The following is a 20,385-nucleotide window of genomic DNA, read 5'->3' as shown; positions in this document are numbered from 1 at the left end:
GTCTGGTTGGGGAATGGGGTTGGCTAGAATCTGGAGACAAGACCAGAGCTTACCCATATACAATGGGGTCCACAAAGGGCTATGCTCAGAGGAAAGATACATAGACAAAAAAAAAAAAAAAAACAACTATCCAACTATCTTTTCTGCCTACCCTCTCCAAAGCCTTCTATGCTTCACACTACATGGATCAGCAAGAAATGCTGATCATCTCAGACCTTGGCAATGGGTGGAAAAATATATATATATCCCCTGAGATTATAGTCATTGGATGTTCTTTTCACAGGTTTGTAATCCAGTTCATATTACCTGTATAATCTGGAAAACCTCAAGCTGAGAATTTAGCTTAAAGTTGCATTTTTAGGTTAAGATTAGCTTTAATATATAAACCCTGAAATATCAGTGGCTAAGGACAACTACCATTTATTTCTTGTTTACCCCACAATCCATGGCACAGGTTGGGGATTGGAGGTGAGGAGCTCTCTAACAAAGGCCCTCTGTCTTCATTACATGGCTCATAGGGCTCCACTGAGCACCCACATCTTCCTAGGGAGGAAGTCAGGGGAGGAGGAGGTGTGTGGGAATGTTTAGGAGTGAATGTGGGAGATCACTAAAAACAGTGCCTACTGGTTGTGATGGTGTGCATCTGCAGTCCTTGCTACTCAGGAGGCTGAAGCAGGAGGACTGCTTGAGCCTAGGAGTTTGATGCTGTAGTGAGTTGTGATCATGACACTGAAATCCTGCTTGAGTGACAGAGTGAGACCCTGCTTCTCAAAAAAAAAAAAAGACCTTCCCCCAATGAATCATGTCTCCCTTGCACCCACACTACTCTTGCAATGTGATTTTGAATAAGTGGAGGCTACTTTCCCACCCCTTGAATCTGGGTTGGATTTATGGCTAGCATTGGCAATAGAATGTGGTGGAAGTAACATTACAGAAGTTCTGAGCTCAAGACTTAAGTTCTGCCAGCTCAAGGGCTGGCAGCATCTACATTTTCCCTTTTGGAGCCCAACTGTCATGTAAGGATGTCCAGGCAATCCTGCTGCAGAAAGAGGCCATATAGAAGTCACAAGGGATGGGACATCCCATAGCAAGACAGACCACTAAGAGAATAGCAGCGCCTGAGCTTACAGTGAGCACCAGAGCCCCCCATGCATGAGAGAAACCATGTTGGGCTTTCCAGCCCAAGGCACCTTACAGTTTATTGTAGTCATGAGATAGAGCCCAGGCAAGAACAGCAAAGTACTGCCCAGTCAACTGACTGTTGAAATAAATAATAAAACAGTTGCTGTTTTAAGACACTAGGTCCTGGAGGTTGTTTGCAATAGAGTAATAGGTAACTGAAATGGGTATTCATTCAGAGGTGAGGTTTTTATGGGCCAGGTTTGGAAGTGGGTGCAGCGTTCCACTCATATACCATTGACAAGAACCCAGGCACAAGGTTATACCCAACTCCAAGGAGGCTGGGAAATGTCATCTAGCTGTATATCCAGGAAGAAGAAGGAAATGATTTGGTGGACAACTAACATGATGAAGTGCTCCCTATTGAATAGTTCACATGCACTTAAAATACACAAAAACAGTGTCTGAAGGAATTTACCTTTACTCCAAACTTCAAAGAATTATCTCCAAATAAGGAAAAGGGAGACTTAATTCTAGCTTTTACAGCTGTTTCAAAAGAAAATAGAAGAATGTTATTCCCCCAAAATTCAAAATCTGCCAACTCCTATAAATACAAGGTATCAACACTGAGTCAAGAGTAATAGGAATTCTGAGTGGCCTCATAACCATGAAAGACAAAGAATCAGCACTTTAAAGCTTCTCCACAAAGAAAATCTCAGATCTTAACAGATTTGCAGGCAAGTTCTAACAAATATTAAAGGAAATGATAGCTTCAATATTATTCATACTCTTCTAGAGAATGGCAAAAGAAAGAACATTCCCCAACATTTTATGAAACTAGTGTAATCATGACACAAGAACCAAATAAAAAAAGATCCAGGGAATGGAAATTTACAGAAAATCCTCACTCGCAAACATGGGCATAAAAATCTGAAAGAAAATTTTAGCAAACTGAATTGAGTAGAGTATAAAAAGCCTACATCATAGTCAAGCTGGATTTGTCCCAGGAATGTGAGGTTGGTTTAAACAAATTTATAATGAAATTCACTGTATTAACAGATTAAAAGAATCCGGTTTCAGTTTGACATATAAGGAGCTTGGAAGTGATCACTCATCCTGACAATATGTAAAAAGCTAAACAAACTGAAAATCAACACCTTTTTGACTTAGATCCATCAGAGAATTGAGGTCACGGTACAAACTACTGCCCTAAAGATCGGAGAGACAAACAAATAGATACAGAGAATCGCAACTTACGGAAGCAGAGATGCACAAGTAAAAACCAAAGCAAGAAGCAGTATTGGGGTAAGAAAACATGAACTGTACGTGATGACTTGCTGGAGTCTCAGTGTAGACAAGCCTGAGAGTTAAAAGCTCCAAGGGGGTCCAGTCTTAGGGGGTGAATGCACTTTTGTGAGTTTTACCTACAGGAGCTTTACTAAGTTCTTATAGGAAAAGTCAGAGAAAAGGCCCATCTGCTTCCAACAGGGAAATAGGAAAAATAGCCATTTTGAAATATATTAGAGCATTCCATTCTTTATAACATTTTTTTTGGGTTTTTTTTGTTGTTGTTGTTGTTTTTATTTTTGAGACAGAGTCTCACTTTGTTGCCCAGGCTAGAGTGAGTGCCATGGTGTCAGCCTAGCTCACAGCAACCTCAAACTCCTGGGCACAAGCAATCCTTCTGCCTCAGCCTCCCAAGTACCTGGGACTACAGGCATGTGCCACCATGCCTGGCTAATTTTTTCTATATATATTAGTTGGCCAATTAATTTCTTTGTATTTATAGTAGAGATGGGATCTTGCTCTTGCTCAGGCTGGTTTCAAACTCCTGACCTTGAGCAATCCACCCGCCTGGCCTCCCAGAGTGCTAGGATTACAGGTGTGAGCCACTACGCCAGGCCCTAGAGCATTCTATTCTTAAAAAGGCCTGCCCTCAAGAGAAACTATTTTACCAGAGCCTACATTATTAGGGTTTTATCAGAGCCCAACTTACCTGAGGGTGGGGGGACCCAACTGCAGTGCCCTCTAGCCATCCGGTTGCACCTAAGTGAGAAAAAAACTAAGAATCAATCCTGAAGTTCCCAGTCCAGGGTACAGGCTCAAAAAAAAAAATTGAGACTTAATCATAGGGCTGTAGCATCCTTCCCCTCCCCCTACATTTTACCACACACACCAAAGGCCTATTTACAGCAGTTCTTTTTACCCAGTACATCATGTCTGGCTATCAAGAAAAAATTATAAGGCATATTAAAATGTGGTAACCACAGTTTGAAGGGAGAAATCAAGCATTGGACTTACAGTCAGCTATGGCAGGGATGCTGGCGTTACCAGATCAGCAATTTAAAACAACTGTGGTCAGTATGCAAGGGCTCTAATGGAAGTAGACAACATGCAGGAACAGAAGAGTAATGGAATCAGAAAGATGGAAATTCTAAAAAAGAATGAAAAAGAAATGCTAAAGATCAAAAACACCATAACAGAAATGAAGAATGTCTCTGATGGGCTCATTAGTAGAGTGGAAACAGCTGAAGGAAGAATCACCGACCTTGAGGATATGGCAATATAAACTTCCAAAGCTGAAAAGCAAAGAAAATAATACTTTAAAAAAACAGAATATTCGAGAATTCTGGAATAACTAGAAAAGATATAACATTATGTGTAATGGAAATCCCAGAAGGAATATAAATGGAGAAAGGAATGAAAGAAATATTTGAAGCAATAAGGACTAAGAATTTCCTTCAAATTAATGTCAAAGCCTAAACCACAGATCCAAGAAGCACAGAAAACACCAAGCAAGATAAATTGCAAAAACCACACCTAGGCCTATCATATTCAAACTGCAGAAAATCAAAACTGAAGAAAAAAATCTTGAAAGAAGCCAGAAGAAAAATTACCTTACCTATAGAGAAGTAAAGATAAAAGTTACATTTAACTTCCCAGAAGCTGAACAAGCAAACAAAAGAGAATGGAATGAAATATTTACAGTGTTGAGAGAATAAAAGCCCACCAACCTAGAACTTTGTGTCCTGTAAAATAAATTTTCAAAAGTGAAGAAGGAGCAAAGACTTTCTCAAACAAACAAAAACCGAAACTTGTTGCCAATAGACCCGCCTTGCAAGAAATCTTAAAAGTTGTTCTTCAGAGAGAGGAAAAATGATATAGGTCAGAAACTTGGATCTACATAAAGAAAGGAAAAGCATTAGAGAAGGTAGTAAAAGTAAAGGTAGAAAAAAAACAGATTAAAAAAGATGAAATATTTAAATCATCTCAACAGATGTAGAAAGGATATTGCATGAAATTAAGCTCTCATTCATTATATTTGTTTAAAAAAATGAGTTCAACCTCTGTGGAAAGAAATATAGAGATAGCTTAAAGCAATACAAGTAGATTTACCATTTGATCCAGCAATCCCATTACTGGGCATCTACCCAAAATAACAAAAGACACCTGCACTCGAATGTTTATTGCAGCACAGTTCACAATTGCAAAGATGTGGAAACAACCCAAGTGCCCATCAATATATGAGGGGATTAATAAAATGTGGTATATGTAGACCATGGAGTACTATTCAGTTATAAGAAACAATGGTGATATAATACCTCTTGTATTTTACTGGATAGAGCTGGAACCCATTCCGTTAAGTGAAGTATCCCAAGAATGAAAAATAAGCACCACATGTACTCACCAGCAAATTGGTATTAACTGATCAACACTTAAGTGGACATATAGGAATAACATTTATTGGGCATCAGGCAGGTGGGAGGGGGGAGGAGGGGATGGGTATATACATACATAATGAGTGCAATGTGCACAGTCTGGGATGGCCACGCTTGAAGCTCTGACTCAGGGGTGGGGGAGGGGTCGGGGCGGGGGGGGGGGGGGACGGTAACACATCTAACCTAAACATTTGTACCCCCAAAATATGCTGAAATAAAAAAAAAAAGAAATACCCACAGTAGAAAATAAATAAATAAATAAATTAAACAAACAAAACACTCTTGGGCTAGGCACCTTAGCTCACTCCTTTAATTCCAGCACTAAGGGATGCCAAAGAGGAAGGATCACTTGAGGCCAGGAGTTTGAGACCAGTCAGGGCAACATAGCTGGATGCCTGTCTCTACAAAATGATAATAAAAATAAGACGGACATAATGGCATGTGCCTGTAGTCCTAGCTACTTGGGAGGTTGAGACTGAAGGATGACTTGAGCCCAGGAGTTTGAGGTTGGGATGAGCACAACTCACGTTTATTTCTTGCTTACATCCCATTGGGTGCCACAGGTTGGGGACTGGAGGTGAAGAGCTCTCTAACAGAGGCCCTCTGTCTTCCTTACATGGCTCATAGGGTCTTTCTGAGCATCCACACTTTCTTATTAGTCAGGGGCACAGGAGGTGTGTGGGAATGTTCAGGGGTGATATAATAAAGTACTAAAAATGGCCCCTAGAAGGCCTGGTGGCACAAACCTGTAGTCCTAGCTACTCAGGAAGCCGAGGTAAGATCACTTGGGCCCAGGAGTTTGAGGCTGCAATGATCTATGATGATGCCACTGCACTCCAGCCTGGGCGACAGAGCGAGATGCTGTCTCTAAAAATAAATAAATAAACAAATAAATAAAAAATACTCTTGAGCAAATTAGGAATCAAAAGAAATTGTGTTAAGTTGATAAACAGTATAAGAAAGAAGGAAGGAAAGAAAGAAAGAAAGAAAGAAAGAAAGAAAGAAAGAAAGAAAGAAAGAAAGAAAGAAAGAAAGAATTGACTATGACAAGCATTTAATTTTTTATGCACATTTTAAACTTTAAGAACAAGAAAAAGAAATAAAAAGGCTTTCTATGACCAATTCTATTCAATATTACCCAGGGAAGTAAGGTAAGAAAGAGAACCATAAAGCATAACTATCGGGAGGAAAAAAATAGAGCAGTGATAATTCAAAGCTAATATGATTATCTATAGAAAATTGCTCCAAAATCTATGGATATTACTAGAATGAGTAACAGAGTTCAGCAAATTTGCTGAAACAGAATCAATGTAAAAAATTTAATTATATTTCTATAAGCCATCAATACTGTAGTAGATTGAAAAATAATGTCAAAACCACTTAAAATAAAATGTAGTAGTAGTTTGTGACTTTCTATAAAAACAGCTAGCTGCAATATGGATTTTATTTTGAATCCCTTGTCAGTATTTTGGAGATGTCATCGTATAAGTCTTAAGTATTTCATATCATTATGCTATTATGGTAAATTTTTCCAGTGTATTTTCCAGTTGTTTGTCACCAAATCCACTTATTTGTAGTAGCTTTTATCCGACTATGTTTATTACAGAAATGACTTTATACATCAGCAGAGAAAGATCAGCATTTCACAACTGGTTATTCTTATGGAAACAAATGAAATTTGATCCAATAGCTTTGCTTCCAGAGACTTATGCAAGAATGTTTATGGCACTTCAAAGACAAAAGAAAAACAAACAATAAAACATGACATAAATTCTTGTTATTAGTTGATGGGATAAATAAGTTGCATAATTTATTTTTTAGTAAAAATGAACAGTTGAGTATATCAACCTAGAGGACTTTCAAAAACATAACGTTTTCTGGGCCCAGTGGCTCACGCCTGTAATCCTAGCACTCTGGGAGGCTGAGGCGGGAAGATTGCTTGAGGTCAGAAGTTCAAAACGAGCCTGAGCAAGTGCGAGACCCCGTCTCTATTATAAATACAAAGAAATTAATTGGCCAAATAATATATATAGAAAAAATTAGCTGGGCATAGTGGCGCATGCCTGTAGTCCCAGTTACTCGGGAGGCTGAGCCAGGAGGATTTCTTGAGCCCAGGAGTTTGAGGTTGCTGTGAGCTAGGGTGATGCCACAGCACTCACTCTAGCTTGGACAGCAAAGTGAGACTCTGTCTCAAAAAAAAAAAAAACATAATATTAAGCCAAAAAAGTAAGTCACAGAAAAACATATGCAGTTTGATTCCATTGATATAAAGTTAAAAACATGTAATATGGAGTGACATATTGTTTAGGCATATAAACACGTGGCAAAATGAACAAGAAAAAGAGGATAATGGTAAAATACAGCTTTTAAGCTAGTGACCTCTGAGAGGAACGGCAGGAACTGGATTAGACCAACACATGGGGCACGGGGCATGTCAATTTTAACAGAAATATTCTATCTATTAAATTGGGTGACTGATACTTAGGTGTTTATTGCATTATTATTATTTATCCTCTCACAATTTTTTAACTGTTTGGAGACTGTCAAAATACTAGCCCCAGGCCGGGCGCGGTGGCTCACGCCTGTAATCCTAGCTCTCTGGGAGGCCGAGGCGGGCGGATTGCTCAAGGTCAGGAGTTCGAAACCAGCCTGAGCAAGAGCGAGACCCCGTCTCTACTATAAATAGAAAGAAATTAATTGGCCAACTGATATATATATATAAAAAATTAGCCGGGCATGGTGGCGCATGCCTGTAGTCCCAGCTACTCGGGAGGCTGAGGCAGGAGGATTTCTTGAGCCCAGGAGTTTGAGGTTGCTGTGAGCTAGGCTGACGTCACGGCACTCACTCTAGCCTGGACAACAAAGCGAGACTCTGTCTTAAAAAAAAAAAAAAAAAAAAAATACTAGCCCCTTAACTGTCTCACTATTTATTCTTCTCTCCCCTGTACGAACCAATGTCCATGACTTCTCATTATAAACACTCCCTTGCCAGTATCCCCAGACCCTTTTTCCTCTCCCAGTTTCCCTCCAAGAAATATTCTCTCTTCAAAGCTTCACTTAGCTTGCAGTTTGTAATCTTTAAGACTCTACCTGAGTATCAGTTCTTCTGGGCAGCCCTTCCTGACCACCCTATCCAAATTGAGGGCAACTTGGTATCCCTACCTCAAATCCTTGCTTCTTTCAAAGCATGTATAGCAACTTGTAAATATTTTATTTAACACATACTCTTTTTTTTCCCTGTCTCTTGCACTGTTAGAGACAAAGATCCTCAACACCCCTATGACTTGTCCTATGTACGGGCCTCGCCCTAGGAAAATTCCTAGGACAAAAACAACACCCCACCCTCCAGCTATAGCTGGAGAATGCGTTCCAAAATGCTCCAGGGTGTGCTAACTGCAATTGTTCCCGACCACCTGCCAGGTTGGGGTTGAGTAATCAGTAATCAGTCACAAACCTCGATACCATAAGATACTGATTGGGGCTGATTAGCCCAAACCCAAGACTCACCGTCACCCCACTGCATATTTTGTTTCTACTTCCTTGTTTCTGTATGCTTATAAAACCTACTAAGAATCTAAGTAAAGTAGACCTTGACAACCTTTTGCTTGGTCTCGTTCCTTTCTCTCGCTCATCTCTTTCAGGCACAGTCCCCCTTGACCCCACGAGTAACAGAAGGTCCTGCGGGCCGGGACATTGCACTATAACATAAGTTCCATGAGGACAAGGATCCTAACTGTCTTCTTCTCCCTATATTCCCAGTACCTAAGATGAAACCCTGCACATATTAGAAACTCAAGGGTTATCAAATTTTCTACCCTATAAACAGTACACATCTTTTTCAAATGTCTGTCTATGGAATAATTATAAAATTTAATTGTGTGTATGGACATAAATATAACCTTAATGAATTCTATCATATGGGAATTATACCACCTACATTCTTTCTGCATAGCATAATAAAACCAAAAATGCCTCAAGAAATAAATCCATATATTTAGGGTGCTAGGTGGCAAATAATGCTAATATATCCAATAGGAAGTATTCATTTGGATGTGGAAATGGATCCTCTGTCTGAGTAGTGGCAACATCGAGCAAAACTACTTGCTTATTCTCCAAAGAATTTTGGAAGCTCTCAATCCTTGATGATATGGGAAAGAGAACTGTGTATTTGCCCTGTAACTGGGTTTTCTATAGGAATTTTATTAAAGATTGCTTAATTCTGTTGTCCTTCTTAAAATGTTCTCAGTCAAATAAATGAGTGAGCTGGTTTCAGCTGTTAAAAAAAGAACTAAAAATTCAATAAGGATAAAATAGCCAAAGTCACATCTAACCAGCTGTAAATCTAAAAACATTATTTTCAATAATTTTTGGAGTAAAAACAAAAGGGAAGATTAAAGCATACAATTACAAACATTTCAGAAATTAAAGAACATTATATATCAAAATCAACTGCATGGGCCCAAAGCTGTCCTCAGGAAAAAAAAATGTATAGTCTTAAATGTTTTTTATTATTAAGCAAGAATAATTAAAATAAATTAACCAGGTATTCATGAAAAGAAGCTGAGGGGAGAAAAAACACTGAAATAAACAAAAATCAATGAGAGTTAAACTAATCAAGATAAAACCAATATATTAGAGATAAAAAGGAAAAAGAAAATTACTTGAACACATCAATAAAATCTTTTGTCAAGTGCACAAAAGTAGATAAAACGTAAAAAAGTATTAGAAATAAAATTGGGTATAAAAGCACAGGGAGGAAAATAAATTTTATTGCAAAAAATAATCTTTTTTTAGCTGTACCTTCTTCTTTGCTTTCTCTAAACCTGTGCCTGAGAGACAAGCTGACAGGAAAGGGTTGCACAACAGTTCATACAATGGTTTTCCCATGAAGCCAAAGGTATCTATTTCAAAAGGGCCTCAACAATGCCCCCCAAAATCCTGCCAAGTTTCTCAGTCTAGTCCTCAATGAGGAGGCTTTTACATTTTCCCGCTGGGCCTTCCCAACTGGCTTCCAACTTCCTCCTATCAATAGCCTGACCTTCAACTTCCTTCTATCAATAGCCTGACCTTCAACTTCCCAGAGAAAATTGTGGGCACATTGCCCTTTAACGTGTAAGCCTTTTAAGATCTTATTCTCTGCTGTTTACTGCTGCCTCTCAAGCACCTAAGACAGTGCCTGGCTCAAAGTCATCCCTGAAAATGCATCTGAGGAGCAAACAGATACCAGATATACACATCTACGCCCATTTATATCCACTCTCTTTCCATCTTCCTCTACTTCAATGGAAGCACTGTCTCTCCTATTAACCATGCCCAAGGCTTTATACCATGTTGGAATTCCTGTCCTCTTCCAGCTTCTCAGTAGTCTCATACTACCAGCTATCCTTTTTCTCTTTACTGTTCATACCCTAAACCATATTCTTCCTGATAGGTTTAAAACGTGCTTAAGTCTGTCCCATTTAAAACACAACTCTCCTTAGACCCACGTCTTCCCTCCAGCTTCCATCTCTCTCCCTCTTTTCAACTTCATGGAATCCTTAAAGAATTGTTTGGATTTGCCTCCATACACCTTGGAGAGTCTCTATGGATGTGGTAGTAGCATCTTGTTTTGAAGACAGCCTTAATTCATTCCAATTTGTCTTTCTTCCCCATGCCTTCACTAAAATTGTTGTTCTGTCAGGAATGGTCACAAATCCAAGGATTATTTTTTCATACCTCATCAAATACAAACTTCAGCCCTGTTTGGAACTATCAACTGTTCCCTTGTTCTTAAAATACTATCTTCCCTTTGCTTTCAGCAAACCATACTTTTCTGGTTTTCCACCTACCTCTTGAGATTCTCCTTTTCTGAGTTTGTTGTGTATCCATTCTCCTTTACCCAGTCAGTAAATGTGGTGGTCCACAAGGCTCTCGCCCCTCCAGTCTTATGCTCAGTTTTAATGACTACCTACGGGCAAATGGCTCAGAGTTTTAGCACCAATTCAGGTCATCTCTCTGACCACCAGACCCAGATATGCAAATGCCTTTCTTCTCTCTTGCATAACCATTGGATATCTCCAAATACCTTCAAACTCAAAATCTTGGAGAATGTTGTCCTAGCCAAGTTAACAACAATAACAAAACAGATTCTCTGCTACCCACTACACTTCCAACATCAAATGTATAGGAGTTATTTTTTTCCCATACCAACTGCTATGGTTTGAATGACAGTGTCCCCTTCAAATTCGTGTTGAAACTTAATTCCCAGTGCAACAGTGGAAGTAGAGATCAGAGCCTTATCAGTTACCAAACCTGCTGGTTGTTGCCTTCAATTTGAATTTTCTAGCCTCTAGAACCATGAGAAATATTAATAAATTTCTACTATTTATAAATTACCCAATATGTGGTACTTTGTTATATCAGTCCAAACAGACTAATATACCAACCAATTCTCCAACTCTCCAGACACCAACTGATGGTCAGTTGGTGATAACTGACACTAACTACCCAGGTGATGCTGACACTAACTACCCAGTATCAGCCAAAAACCCATGGGTTAAGGTCTCAGTCCCAAAAGACTCCCCCCTACTTTATACATCAACTGTGAGTCCCAAGCTGTCACCTGTACTTCTGACCAACTGGCTATAAATCAAAGGTTCCCACAAACCTCTCTCATGTTCAATAATTTGCTATAATGGCTCATAAAACTCACAGAAATGATTTACCGACATTTACCAGTTTTTTATAAAAAGGACACAGACTAACAGCTAGAAGAATAAGTATATAGGGCAACGTCTGAAAGGGTCTTGAGAGCAGGGGGCTCTATCTCCGTGGAGTTGGGGTATGCCACCTTCCTGGTACAAGGTTGCATATAACAACCTGGTAGTTCTCTGAACTCTGTCCTTTAGAGTTTTTTTTTTTTTTTTTTTACTAGAGGCTTAATTATGTAGGCATGGCTGATTAAATCATTGGATATTGGTGATTAGGTCAATAGCCAACCTCTTTCCCCTCCCCAGAGTTCAGAAGATGGGGTTGAAAGTTCTAACTCTGTAATCATGCCTTGGTCTTTCTGGTAACCAGCCCCCATCCTAAAGCTATCTGGGAACTCCAGCTACCAGTCACTTCATTAGCATACAAGAAGACACTCCTATTCCTCCAGAGATTATAAGGGTCTTAGAAGTTCTTCTGTCAGGGACCAGGGACTAAGACCAAATATTATAGCAAAAGATGTTCCTGGCACCTCATCCCTCAGAAAAATCACATGGGTTTTAGAAGCTCTGTGCCAGGAACCCAGCAGAGATCAAATATATATTTCTTATTGTGTCACACTCAGTCCGTTCTAAATCAAATTGGCATACCACTAAAATAGAAGAGCCTAACCCTTCTGAGTGCACTGAAATTTGCCGGTGAAATATTGCATATGCCTCAGGTAGATTGCACACCAGCAATATTAGGGAAAAAATGAGCTGGTATTAGTGGGATTAATAAATTAATATTAACAAATTTCTCACTCACAAAGCAGATTCCACTGATAACAAGTTTGAGAAGGATCTCCATCAGGAACATGGGAAGGTTCATGAAATTCCATGTAACCCTCACTTCCCATGCTTTGTCCATCACCAAGTTCTATAGCTTGTTCTACTTCTGGAGGCTTCTTGCTCCTTCAATCTCCAGCGTGCCTTTTATTCCACTCTCAGTTCATAATTCACTTCTTCCACTGCCAAAATTGAAGCACCCTAAAGTACTCTTCAAGTTCCCACTACATCAACAAATCTAGAAGCAAAGGGACTCATGTGTCCTGGTTTCTTTTCTGTTAGTTGTAGATGAAATTTCTCCTCCTCTCATCCAAGATAAACCCTCTGCTTGAGCACTAGGGTTATCACAATTTCACTCTCTCTCTTGCATCCTGTCTCTACTCTTCTCTGTACTGAGTCATTTCTTTTAACATTCAAACATACTGTTATTTCTCCCACCTTCAAAATGTCTTCTGGACCCCATTTTCCCTTCCAGGTAGCACTTCAGTTTTGTTCTCCTTTGCACTAAAACTTTGAGAAAAATATTGTCTACTCTCCCTCTATACTGCCTCCAATTTCTCTTCTTTCTCTATTGAGCCTACAGAATTAGACACTCACCCCCACCATGGCAACGAAACTGCTATGGTAAACATCATCTTTGATGTAGAGTTTAGGAAGCAGAGCAGAGGGATGTCAAAAAAGACATGCCAGTGAAGGAGGAGGAAAACCAGGACAGTGTGCTGTCCTGGAAACCAAGGAAGGAAAGTAAATCAAAAGGAAGAAAATGATAGTTTGATTTAAATGCCACTGAAGGTAGAATAAGGTAAAGACTGGGAAGTGACTATTGGATGGGGTAATCTAGAGGTCACTGGGGATCTTGATGAGAATGGGTTCCACAAAGACACTGGAAAGGAAATCTTAATGGAGGGGGTTCAAAGAGAATGGGAAGTGAGGAGTATGACCAAGCTGCCCCCCAGGTTCAATGATTGTTTGGGAGCACTCACAGGACTCAGTGTGTAGTTGTATGCACAGCTATTAATTGCAGTGAAAGAATAAAAAACAAAGTCAGCAAATGGGAAAGGTGCACAGGGTGAAGTTTGAGAGAAAACCAAGCACAAGCTTCCAAGTATTCTCTCCCAGTGGAATCACAGTTGTTTAATTCTTCCAACAATGAGTTATCGGGAATTTTGTCAAATAGAGGAGTTAATTAAAGACTTAGAACTGAGAGTTTTTATCTGGAACTGGTTACTTAGGCAGCCTCTGCCTGATGTGTACCAAAATTCCAGACTCTCAGGGTGAAAGCAGGTGATCCACATGAACTGTATCGTTTGTGTAGACAGTTCAGATGCAACGAGCCACCCTTATAGTTAATGATAGTGGGAACCCTCCCTCCCAAATCCAACTTCCCTTGTATGCAGAGCTTTTCATGTCAGGCTTCCTATGTTAACTCTTTTCCTACAGAAGGAGAGTGTCAGCAAATAGAAATTATTCCTGTGATGGGATAAGAGAAAGCAGGAAGGATTATAGAATGTTAAAGGATTTTATTATTTTATTTTATCTTATTTTTAAGATGAGTGAGGTTATAGGATGTTTGAATGCTGACAGGAATGGTATAGTATGGAAAGGAAATTCAATGATGAAGCAGAGACAAGGACCATCGTATGAGTGATTATGATTGTCAATGGATATAACAAACATATGTCTGTTTTAGTGATGAATTTGTATTAGCAAGAGAGTTCAGTATGATCACACCAAATATGATTAAGTATGCAAAATCAATAGCTATCCTATTTCAAAAATCTAAGGAAGAAGGACACATCCCATTCACAGTATCATTAGGAAAAATATACCTATTTGATATATGAAGAACTTTTATGGAAAACACTATAAAATGTCACCAATAGGCACAAAATAGACAAGAATAAATAGAGAAACCTATCAATGAATATTCTCAGAAAGGCTAAATATCTTAATAGAGTATTTTCTCCTCAAATTTTTTAAATCAAATATACTCATTCAAATCAAAACTAATTTCACAGGGAAGGAATTTAAAAGAACAATTTAAAAACTTTTTATTAAGTGATTTACCCCCAAGTTATCTGAATAGAATTATTGATCCATACCAAAATCTAATTGGATTTTATAGGAGTAAAAAGTAAGCACTGCATTTTTTATCAATATTATTTATTCTGTAGTATACAAACAATACATATTAATTATAGACAAATTTAAAATACAAGTTAAAGGCCGGGCGCTGTGGCTCACGCCTGTAATCCTAGCTCTTGGGAGGCCGAGGCGGGTGGATTGCTCAAGGTCAGGAGTTCAAAACCAGCCTGAGCAAGAGCGAGACCCCGTCTCTACTATAAATAGAAAGAAATTAATTGGCCAACTGATATATATATAAAAAATTAGCCGGGCATGGTGGCGCATGCATGTAATCCCAGCTACTCGGGAGGCTGAGGCAGAAGGATCACTCAAGCCCAGGAGTTTGAGGTTGCTGTGAGCTAGGCTGACGCCACGGCACTCACTCTAGCCTGGACAACAAAGTGAGACTCTGTCTCAAAAAAAAAAAAAATAAATAAATAAATAAAAAAATAAATATGGAGATACCTTAAAGCGATACAAGTGAATCTACCATTTGATCCAGCAATCCCATTGCTGGGCATCTACCCAAATGATCCAGTGACACTCTACAAAAAAGACACCTGCACTCGAATGTTTATAGCAGCACAATTCATAATTGCAAGGCTGTGGAAACAGCCCAAGTGCCCATCAATCAAAGAATGGATTAATAAAATGTGGTATATGTACACCATGGAGTACTATTCAGCTCTAAGAAACAATGGTGATATAGCACACCTTATATTTTCCTGGTTAGAGCTGGAACCCATACTACTAAGTGAAGTATCCCAAGAATGGAAAAACAAGCACCAGATATATTCTCCAGCAAACTGGTATTAACTGAGTAGCACCTAAGTAGACACATAGGTGCTACAGTAATAGGGTATTGGGCAGGGGGGAGGGGGGAGGGGGGCGGGTATATACATACATAGTGAGTGAGATGTGCACCATCTGGGGGATGGTCATGATGGAGACTCAGACTTTTGGGGGGAGGGGGGGAATGGGCATTTATTGAAACCTTAAAATCTGTACCCCCATAATATGCCAAAATAAAAAAAAATAAAAAATAAAAAATAAATAAAAAAATAAAATACAAGTTAAAAAATTTAAAACATAAACAACCATCTGCACATGTAAGAAACAGAGACAGCCACTCACTCTTAACATTTTATCGCATATTTTTCCAGGCTTTCTTATGCTTGAGTCCTTGATTTGCATGGTTCCATATGCAAAATTTTAATTACTAGTTCACTTATAACCCAGTCCCCCAACAAGATGGCTCAAGTTGCAGTTACCATGTTATATTAACTGTGAGTAATTGAGTCAAAGTTATGAGGACAAAAATAAATAAATAAATAAATGTAATTGCATAACCTACAAACTTTGCTTCTAGCTTCTCTGTCCACCAATCCCTTTGCAAATAATACACATGTGTCATGATCAGCAGCCAATGATGTCACTTCTTTCAAATCTGTCAGTGTTTGGTCACTGTACATTCGTTATTCAGTTCACACACAGACAGCAAATCTGGTAGCTGTGTTGCCTCCTTGTCTCCCAGTGATAAACCTATACAACATTTTATAAAAATGGATAATTGAAAGAGGGAATTGGCAAAAAAAAAAAAAAGAAAGAAAGAAAGTTCAGCAAAAAAAAAAAAAAATAACACAACAACCAAAAAGTGATCATGTTCAAAGTGAAACTCAAATAGAATGTAAATGGAGTTATAGAAGAAACAGCTGACTGTGAGAATGTAGACACTGCTGGTATTGGGAGGAGCTTAGCGAAGGCAACTTAGAGACATAAATGAGAAATGTAGTTGAGACAAAAAGAATGAAGATGACTGAGAAGCAGCAATGCCGGTTAAAAAAAAAAAATCTTTCTACGTATCAGTGTAAGGCTAAAAAAAAAAAAAAAAATCTTTCTATTAAAGGAACTCTCAGAGATATTTCAAGACATTCAAAGTGCAAAGGATTTGTTGGAAGCTGGCCCAAACTTAAAAAGGAGTATGTTGATTGGCCAAGGCATAGAAAAGATGCTCGCTTCATATTGTAAGTTATATGACTAGAAGGCAAGCACTATTCAAACTACTCTTGATAACTTTTTATTAAGAAATAAACATTTCAATTAACAGTGCTTCTAATGGTTTATATTAGAGTGCATTAAATAGATACACTGATGCACTACATAATGGCATTTCAGTCAACAATGGACCACATATGTGATGGTAGTCCTACAGGATTACACTGGAGCTGAAAAATTCTTATTACCTAGTGACCTTGTAGCCATAATACTATCAAAGCTCAACACATTAACTTTTCCATATTTCGATATATTTAGATATACAAGTACTTACGTGTTATAGCTGCCTAAATATTCAATATAATAACATGCTGTACAACTTTATAGCCTAAGAGCAATAGAATATACCATAAAGCTTAGGCGTGTAGTATGCTATACCATCTAGGTTGATGTAAGCACACTCTATGATGTTTGAACTGCTACAAGATTGCCTAATGAGGCATTTCTCTGAAAGTATCCTTGTTGTTAAGTCATGCATGGCTATATTAGTTTTACTGTTTTTTTTTTCATTTTTGTATACACTTAGATAGCAAGAAACAGCTTGCATGGTCATTTTTATAATCTCACATTACTATGCCAACCAAGGGTTGCCAGTATATGTTATATTCTTTTTTTAATTCTCTCTTCTCTCTCTCCCCTTCTCCTCTGCATCTCCTGACTATCTCATATCAGTATATGAACTTTTAAAAAAATGGGACCATAATAAAAGCATTGTTTCGGATCCTACTTTTTTTGTTCCACATATAATACATTGCTTCCCTATCAATAAATAAAAAAATACATTTTACATTTAGTGAATGTAAAATTCACTAAAAAACCCACTGACTGGTCATACCAACACACCTCCAACTATTCTCCCATTAACAAACATTGAAGTTGCTGCTTTTGCTTTACTGTTATAGCAGGGCTACAATGAGCTTCCTAGAAGCCAAATTGCTGAATCCAAGCATATATTTGGGTATTTTTATTAATAATTTGATACATACTAACTATTGAATATGTTACTGAACTGAGTTTCCAAAAGTTACCCCAATTTATACTTCCAGGAGTGAAGGAGAGCCCAATACTCAAAATATTTATCAAAAGTGGATATTTTTAATTTTTCATAAGAAAAATTTGCTGAGCCGGTAATTTGTTTTGTATTCTTTTATTGAATTGTTGAACTGAATTAAATTTGTATTGGAGCAAAATATTAATAAGAGACCATGGCAAATTTCTATTTTATATTAGGAAGCATAAAATTTTAGATCATATTGTTTAGAGATATTCATATTCAAAGAAGCTTTTTCACACTTCTTTATAGATAACTGTTGTATAGAAAATGTTATCTCAATCTTCACAGACTAGAGAAGAGAGGCTACACTAAAAATGCAAGTTTTGGATTCTGTTTATTGTTCTTTTTACTGACCTGTTTTCCATAGATGTTTATGTTTTCATAATAATCCACCGGGAAATCTTTGTTTGCTAAAGATGCTTCCAACATTGGGATCCCCAGAAAACAAAGCAGGGATTAACAAATATTGATTATGATGTGGACCTTATATCAAGAGTATAAACATAACTTAACATTGACAATGGACAGACGGAAGAAGAAAATCCAAGTTACAATAAATTAAAAGTAAGCAATAAATCAAATTCATTTCAATATCAAAGGGTTAGCTATGAACTTTAATATAATAATAACTTCAAAGTTTAGCAATAATTTCATAGTTTATTCTGTTATCTGATGATGTCTTTGTTATTTATGAGGTTTGGCTACCATAGTAGTTTTTTAATAGTTGACAAAATTTTAATACTGGGAGCATTCAAATTTCCAATTTTTCTTTCAATTCCTCAGAAGGTCTGATAAGATGAAACCTCTCATTCCCACATGGCAACTATAGACAGAGACTGAAAAGTAACTGCTTCCTTTACAAAAGGGCAAATTTCATAGTCTCTAGCTCACCTTCTTTATTCATTTATATTGCCTGTCTGCTCTTTGCTTAAGAAAATAAATCAATCTTAAATTTCCTTATAAATTTATATTACTGGGAGAAAGAAATGAAAACTCATTATGGACACTGATTAGCATATCAATTATACTTCAAAGAGACAGCAAATAAGCTTATCATTCTCTTTAGACATTTTATTTCAGGAAATGATTTTTTCCCCCTTTAACATTGTTCTGCTGAGTTCTTTCCAACTACCTGCCCAAACAGATGACCTAATGCTGAAACACCCTGAGTGAACGCACCATTTAGGGATTGTGTAGATTTCCACAGAATTTTCCATGATCCCAATGGAAGCACTTATCAGACTCAATGTCTGTGGGATCTGCTTTGTGGCTGAGAAACTTCGTCCTTTTATTTGTCAGCCCCACAAAATACCAGTTCACTTCTCCCTGAGAAAGCGTATATGTAATCTGCCCAAAATCACTCTCAATATTTTGTAGGTAAATGTCAACGTCCTCGGAGAAGGGCTCTGTCCTTCTACTCTAATTGTAAATTATTTGCTTCAGAATTGATTTGCCTCTGACAAAATTCTCAAAATGTGTGTGTTAGATAAGTAAATAAGCTTATAGTTCTTATTCCTTTTGACCCCAAAAGTACTTTTTGAATTCCCAAAGGAAAAAGAAATAAAGACAAGGTAAAAAATATGCATATAATCAGAAATTGAGAGGATTATCCTCCTCCAATTCCCCTCAGTCTTGCTGAAGGGGGGGCCCTTCATGCCCACACACAGCACACACTCTTGGAGCTGAGCCAGATTTCCTGGGATTCCTTTTCTCTCCCAGGTTCCGTGTCCTCCTCCTCCTCCTCCTGTTGCTGTTCTTTCTCTTCTTTTTCTTCTTCCTTTCCTCCTTCTCCTGTTCCTTCCTGTTCTTCCTCCTTTTCCTCCCTCCTTCTCCTCCTCCTTTAACTCCCCCTCTTCCTTCTTTTTCTTGCAATGAGGACAACTTAGGTCAATTCCTATACCTTCTTACAAAAACATTACCATGAATTCCAAAAACATATAGAATCGGTGTGTTGGTTGAGCCAACTCAAATTTCACAAGTTGCAGTTACTGTCAGTGTCATGATTTTCTGAAAGGATGAACAATACTTGGTAAAGCTCTGGAAATAACAAAGCACAATATTAACATACATTATCATTCCATTTGTAGAAAAATTATTCTATGCTAAAACTGTGCAAAACATATAATTTGTGTTTCTGTGTCAAATGGGGTTAGATTCGTGGCTAAGATAAGTGGCTTTTTCACCTCAATGAATGTCTGGTGGAATATTTGATCATCATGCTGTTGATATTTGGGTTATTTTTCACTGTGTGAGAATGCCCTGTATATCTTTGACTGTGGCCATTCAAATGACAGTACTATTTCCCTTTCTTTTGACAACCAAAAATGCCTCCCCAATTGTTCAAAACATGGCCTAGGGCTGGGAAGTATTCCTCTATTGAGAATTATTGCCCTAGACTTCATCAATAACAATAGATAAAAACACTCTATCATCTCAATTTCAAGGGTTCCACTCTCCCAGTGCACACATCCTCTCTCCAGTCTATTTCCTACCACTCTGACAATTGTTTAACTCCAATGGGACCTACAGTCCAGTAGCACGATGGCCTCTTCGCTGTCCTCACCCTCCTCATGTTTTCATGTCATTCCTCACCCAGTTTAAAGTCCACTTGTGCTAGGTGTGGTGGTGCACATCTGTAGTCCCAGCTACTTGGGAGGTTGAGACATGAGGATCACTTGAGGTCAAGAGTTGGAGGTTGCTGTGAGCTACCATCATGCATTATTGCACTCCAGCCTGGGCAACGGAACAAGAATGTGTCTCAAAATAAACAAACAATGAAATAAATAAATAAGTCCATTTG

This window comes from Microcebus murinus, chromosome 16, assembly GCF_040939455.1.
Source record: "Microcebus murinus isolate Inina chromosome 16, M.murinus_Inina_mat1.0, whole genome shotgun sequence".
Classification (NCBI taxonomy): Eukaryota; Metazoa; Chordata; class Mammalia; order Primates; family Cheirogaleidae; genus Microcebus; species Microcebus murinus.
This window is presented reverse-complemented; position numbering follows the sequence as displayed.